Source organism: Cryptomeria japonica, chromosome 11 (genome assembly GCF_030272615.1).
Source record: "Cryptomeria japonica chromosome 11, Sugi_1.0, whole genome shotgun sequence".
Classification (NCBI taxonomy): Eukaryota; Viridiplantae; Streptophyta; class Pinopsida; order Cupressales; family Cupressaceae; genus Cryptomeria; species Cryptomeria japonica.
In genome coordinates, this window is record NC_081415.1 from 23949820 (window position 1) to 23956594 (window position 6775).

The following is a 6775-nucleotide window of genomic DNA, read 5'->3' on the forward strand; positions in this document are numbered from 1 at the left end:
CATCCCCCACTAGGAAAGAAAGACAGAAGGTCATGTGACCCCCACCCCCAACCCCCGCCAAAGGAAAAGTGAGAATGAATGAACTCCATGTGAACTTATTCTTCCTCTCAAAATTGATAGAAGAAGAGAAGTCATGCAACCTCCCCTCAAGATGATGTGTGTAGTGCTAGTAGATGTTTGACACCAAATACTAAAAATGATTCATGAACATTAAACAACATTTCTCCTCTTAGGAGGAAACAACACCACAAATGTATAACTTCCCATTCCTGGTAGGAATATGCAAGAAGTAAAATTAATTTCCTTGAATTCAACACATGATCCAGATATTGATAGGATGTCCATGATGGATATTCAATGATCTCAAATTCAATGTTGTGAGGTGACAAATATTGGTATGATAGATTAGGTACCATAGAAGATTTGGGAACAAGGACCATGGATGTATGGTGATAATTGTACTAGTGTGAATCTGATACTACTACAGATGATGATGACAAGGTTGGACTAAACTCATGAGAATCTGCAAAATTTGTCATTATGAAAGTTGATGTAGGCAAGACAAGAGCGATATCCAAAGATGGATGACAACAATTTTGATGTGACTATCATCAAATAGAAGACCAATATCCTCAATGCTTTCATCAAAATTTGCAAGGTGGGATTCTATAAACAAAGATGTGGTGTATGATAGATATGCATCCCAATGTAGTGGATTTGGAGAAATGATAACAATGTTTTGATGCAAAGAATGATTTGAACTCATGGATGAGTCAACGTTGGATTCAAATATAAAATTAGGTGATGTGGGAGATGAAGTCTCAATGAAAGTCATGTAACTACATTGTTTATCTTCAAATGGTGATGTCTTAAAGATGGCTAAGTGAGACCGGATGATGTTTTTGTAGGTGTTGAAAAAAAAGAACATGGTAACTTGATGTCTTATTTATTACACCATTGTAATGTTTCACAAAGTCTGCAAGCATCTCAATTGTTTAGTTTATTTCCACAATGATCAAAAAAAAAATTTAACACGATTAGAATATCAGCAACTCAAAAGGAAAAAACACTCAAATTGCCCCCACTAATTAAAGAGGCCCAAAATTTAACACTTTATAACTTAGTGTGTTTCACAATGTTGTAAAGTACAATGTGTGGTAAATAGGAAAATATGAACTATTACAAAAAACGATACTCAATTGTGAGCTACTAATCAAAAGTTATCAAACAATTAATTTCTCATAAATTTGGCCCATTTTAAATACAATTGCATTGAAAGATAAAAATAGCACCAAGATATTAAAAGTCCTAACCTTCTAGTCACTCATTGGAATCGAGATGAAAAAAAAAATTGCCACATTTTAATTACCACAATAGTTATCTTGCCTAATGAATGTGAAGCCAAGTCGCTATGAAGGAGACACTTTGATAGAAAGTAGCAAAAGCTACCAGGGACTCTAACTCACACCAATATGTTGATGCACATATTAAATGGATAAGTAGGGGTGTTGTAGGCAATAGGAGTTGAGAGGTAGCTGAGAACTTCAAATCAAATAGATCTTTGCCATATGAATCAACAAATTTGGTGCAATAAGCAACAAAAAACTAAAATAATATGCAACAACTTTGTGAAAATAGATTTGATGACTAAATTCTATTCTCTCACCATGCAAAGTTATGGAGCACTCATTGAATGCTTTGAATCAATGAAACTACAAAAGATAAAGTTGCATAGGTCTTGTGACGAGCTTTGACAAGGTTGACTTCCTCTTTGTAAGTAGTTTAATTAGGCAAGGAAATGGTGGCATATGTGTTGAAACCTTGTACTTGCTTACTGTAGAAGAGGCTGCTCTAGAGGTGGTGTAGTATGGATTTCATTGCTCCAGAAATATGCAAGTTTTGATGGTGCATTGAAGGATATGGAGGGTGATTGCAAAGGAAACCCTTTGCATTGTTTTTTCCAAGATGGAGTCTTGAACTATATGGACCATTGAAATCCAACAAATAGTGGAATGCCTTGAACAAAGCCAAAATGACCAAAAATTGCTTCATTCACTTCAATTTAAAACCTTCAAATAGGTCGAATAAGCTAATTTTTTTGCAATTCAATCCAAAATAGTAGATGGTCAATATGTTGCAAAAAAACTTGACGAAATTGATAGTCTATCATGCCAAGTGAAAATTAACGTAACTATTTTCCCTCTTATGATTCATTCAAATTTAAAATATATATGTATAGTTGTTTAGTTGTTGAATTTGAAACAAATTGATTTAACTAAGATTTTGATTAGTTGTCATTTATGTATGAATCCAATGATGAAATGACTAAATTATGAATTATATTTTGTTTGATGTAAGGTAAGAGAGTCTTGCACCATTTATTGTTTGTGCAAGTACCTCTAGCAAATTAAGTTGACATGGTTAAGAAAATGGTGTCTCAAACTTGCAATAACAAAAAGGTACTATTGATACGTGAGTGGGGGGGCTTGCAAAGGGGGTTACAATATTTTATTTATTTTTTATCATTAGGTCATAGATGTAACGATGGATATTTTGTGTGTTTTGTTTGCCCTAGAAAGCAACCCTATTTTATGAGAGCATTGCATTATGTTTGTGTATTGTGATGTATTCAAAGAGCCCGATAGTTGTTGAGTTGTCTCTGGATCTCCACTAGTAATACTCATATGAGAAACTTGTTTTGCAAGTATATTGTAATATATTATAGATTTTGAATAATATATTGGCCCGCTTTTTGGAGTGGGTTTTTTTTCATTTGAAATGGTTTTCCCCATGTAAATCACATTGTTATGATATTGCGAGCTATTTATGTTTATTTTTTGTTAAATTTATGTAACTATTGTTAACATCTGTAAAAGTTTTGCATTACCCTCCTCTCAAGATTAGTGTAGGAAGTTGCTTCACCACTTTAACTTCCTTAGAGACATGTGCATGTGAGAGGAAGTATGAGATCATGTGCATTTGACAACCCATCAAGTTGATAGAAGCTTGAATTTAAGAACCACTATGCATGAAGATGTGTAAATATTATCTATTTTAAATTTTGTACCCTATGCAAGGGTGATTATTGTAAACGCAAAATATTTAAATTAATTATAAAATTGGATGTTTGTATCAACTTGTCTTGTTTTATAAATGTAATTTCTTGCCCTAACATATTTGCACCCTAACTTCACATTATTAGTGTTTTCTTTAGTTGGTTGACTCCTTAAACCTGAGGATTGAAGTTGTCATAATCAATTTTGATGATTTTTATTTGTAATTGTAAAAAATATCCAAAACACCATTTTCCTATTCCCATATCCATAGTAGTCAATTACAAGCCTTGATCCTTGATTGCACTTGCACTTGCACCAATAATTGAACATATTAATATTAATGATTAAATAAATATAAACTACCCTTATTTCCTAATTATCCTAAAGATAAATTTAAATTTATCTTATTGCTAAACATTTTAGGTCTATAAATCATTAAAAAGTTACATATGATAAAATACTTTAATCCTATCTCTAATAACCTATCTCTATTACTATTCACATTTCAATCTAACCTCTAAATAATTTTCTCAACTCTAGTGCTGCCCAAGATGGTCCACCCTCTATCACTCCCATGGTGCACATTTTTCTAATCCCATACCCATCGTAGTTAATTACTACCCTTAATCTTTCACTTGCACCAATAATTGAACATATTAGTATTAGTAATTAAATAAATATAAACTACCCTTGTTTCCTAATTATCTTAAAATTATATGAAATTTATCTTATTGCTAAACATTTTAGGTCAGTAATTGTTTTACATGTGACTCAAATACTTTAAACCTGGCCCTAATAACCTATAACTATTCGCATTTCAACCTAAACTTTCAATATTTTTCACTAGTCTAATCCCCTACACATCATAGTCAATTACCACTCATGATCGGTGATTGCACTCACACCAATAGTTGAACATATTAATATTAATAACTAAATAAATATAAACTAACCTTATTTCCTAAGTATCCTAAAACTAAATAAAATTTATCTTATTGCTAAATATTTTAGGTCTATAATTTTAAAAAAATAAATATGACAAATAATTTAGAACCTAACCCTAATAACCTATATGTAATAATTGTTCACACTTCAATCTAACCTCTTAATATTTTTCAATACTCTACCACTCAAGATGGTCCATCTTTGTCACCACCATAATGTTTCATCCACCAAGGTTTCAAGACATCATGTCCACTAACAAGGGAGATGACGGGAGATGACATGTTTGTTATCATGGATGGGATATGAAAACTAGATAGTCCTTTAATGACAAAGCCCAAACAAATGTTGTTAGTGATATTTTCTTGTGTAGCATCTAGTCACTTTCTTAGACTTATTACAACATGATATATGCCACCCAAAGCAAGTGGGAAGATACATTTTAATGTGATTAAATTTGACAACCTCCCTATCCAAGTAATGATTTTTCATCTGAAGTCCTTTCTAAACTTAGCCTACTAGAATATAAAATAATTATAAGATGATTATAGGTATTCAAAAGCAAGTTGCGGTAGGATTAGATTTAGGTACTAAAAAGAAAGCAATTAAGCATGGATAAAGTAAAACAATTAAATCTTTATGTAAAATATAATAACAAGAATAAAAGAATTTATTGTGAGATCAAGATAGGCTTTCAAGAGAATTCAATGATCATGATAGAAAAAGAGGAAGAAGGAAGAAGGAAGAATGTTGAAAATTCCCTAGGACTAAGATAAAAAATAATGGAAAAGGTTTTAAAAAGTGTCAAGTGATATTAGGGCATATTAAGCGGAATGCAATTTATAAAAACCTTAGTATTGAGATACATAGACCCTCGATGGACATGGCATTCATGAATATTAAAGAAATGAAGTTGCTTATAATCTAAATTACAACAATAGAAGAAAATAGGCAGTTGGAAAATAATATAAGACAACAATGAACCTAGAGAAGTTCGACTTTGAACTTATTTGTAGGGCTATTATATATGTAGTTTCCATGTGGAAGAAGAGAAATTAAATAAGGGGGGAGTTAAAAAGTTATTGATTGTTGAAGAAGAGGAGATAATATTTGGTAATAAAATAAAAGAACTCACCTAAAATCTAAAGTCCTTTGAGGAAATCTTGGAGATGATGGATGAGAGCAATTCCTAGGTTAAGTAAAAAACTTAGAAGAAAATTAAAGATGAATCAATTACTAATGGTGTCATCAACCAACAAATCCCCCAAGATAAAGAGACAATATGAGGAGATAAACCTCATAGATTAAGAGACAAGATTAAGGGGGGAGTAAAAAGTTATTGATTGTTGAAGAAGAGGAGATAATATTTGGTAATAAAATAAAATAACTCACCTAAAATATAAAGTTCTTAAGAGGAAACCTTGGAGATGATAGATGAGAGCAATTCCTAGGTTGAGGATGTAAACAACATAGAAGAAAATTAAAGATGAATCAATTACTAATGGTGTGTCATTAACCAATACATCCCCCAAGATAAAGAGAGACCTCAGAGAGATTAAGAGACACCTTCAAAATCAAAAAAAGATTTTAAAGAGTGAATCCTATATAGTTTATCTTTAGATGTTCAATTGTTAAGAGATAATGCGAGAGAAGGGACTTTGGTGAAGTAGAGGAGTGACAGAGAATCCATGATAAAGAAATAAGATCAAAGTAATGAAAAGTTTAGGATAAGTATGATAACTAACCATACAAAACAAATCAAGAACTCCAAATGTAGATGTGCATATGGATTAAGCTACCTATTTTTCATAAATACACCAAGAATGCTAGCCATCATCTCTTTACCTTGGATGTTCATTAGAATGAGGTTGACATTAATGATTTTGTAAAGACCCTCGATGCTAAGGCACTAATAAGATGGCACACAAAATAATGCCCTAAGCATGATTATTTAGGATAGGTTTATAAAAAAAAAATTTAATTAAATGTTTATGTTATCATAAAATAATTGTTCGAGGAATACCATATATGCACTTTATACATACAATTTTACAAAGCCAACATGATAGTCTAAATTGCCAAATGTTCAAAAACGAAACCAACCCAATTTTTTTCTTTCTAAAAACTTAAAATAGAACCTACTTCTCAACAATGTATATATGTACTTTATTAATTTAAATTTATAAAGCCAACATGATGGTTTAGATTGCCACATATTCAAAACCAATTTGTTCTTTTCTAAATACTGAAAATAAGACTTTGTTCCTACATTATCAGTTTCATTGTGACATGGTGCACACTATTATAATACAAGCTTATTTTTTAAGTCACCTCTTTTAGTGTCAACAATAAATAAGTCTAGATTGCCAAATATTCAAAACCAAAACAAAACCAATTTTTCCTTTCTAAAAAATAATATAAAACTTTGTTCCTTTGTTCCTTCAGTATCAGTATAGGTGTGACATGGTGCACATTATCATAGTGGAAGCCTTTTTTCTTAAAGTCACTACATTTAGTGTCTCCAAAAATATCCACAACATTTTGCCTATTTAAAATGATAGAAATAGTTCACATTTCTCACAACAATTTCTCTTGCAACAATCATGAAAGTTAATTTTGTTGCAATGTGACAATCAATAGATATCAAAGGTTTTAGGGGTGCATCTAACAAACCAAAAGCAATTGCCAACTTTTTACTAGGGGAAACATACCAATAGCCATCATAGCTAACTTTAAGCACCCACATATCCTAAACAATGCAACAAATTTTAAAAATT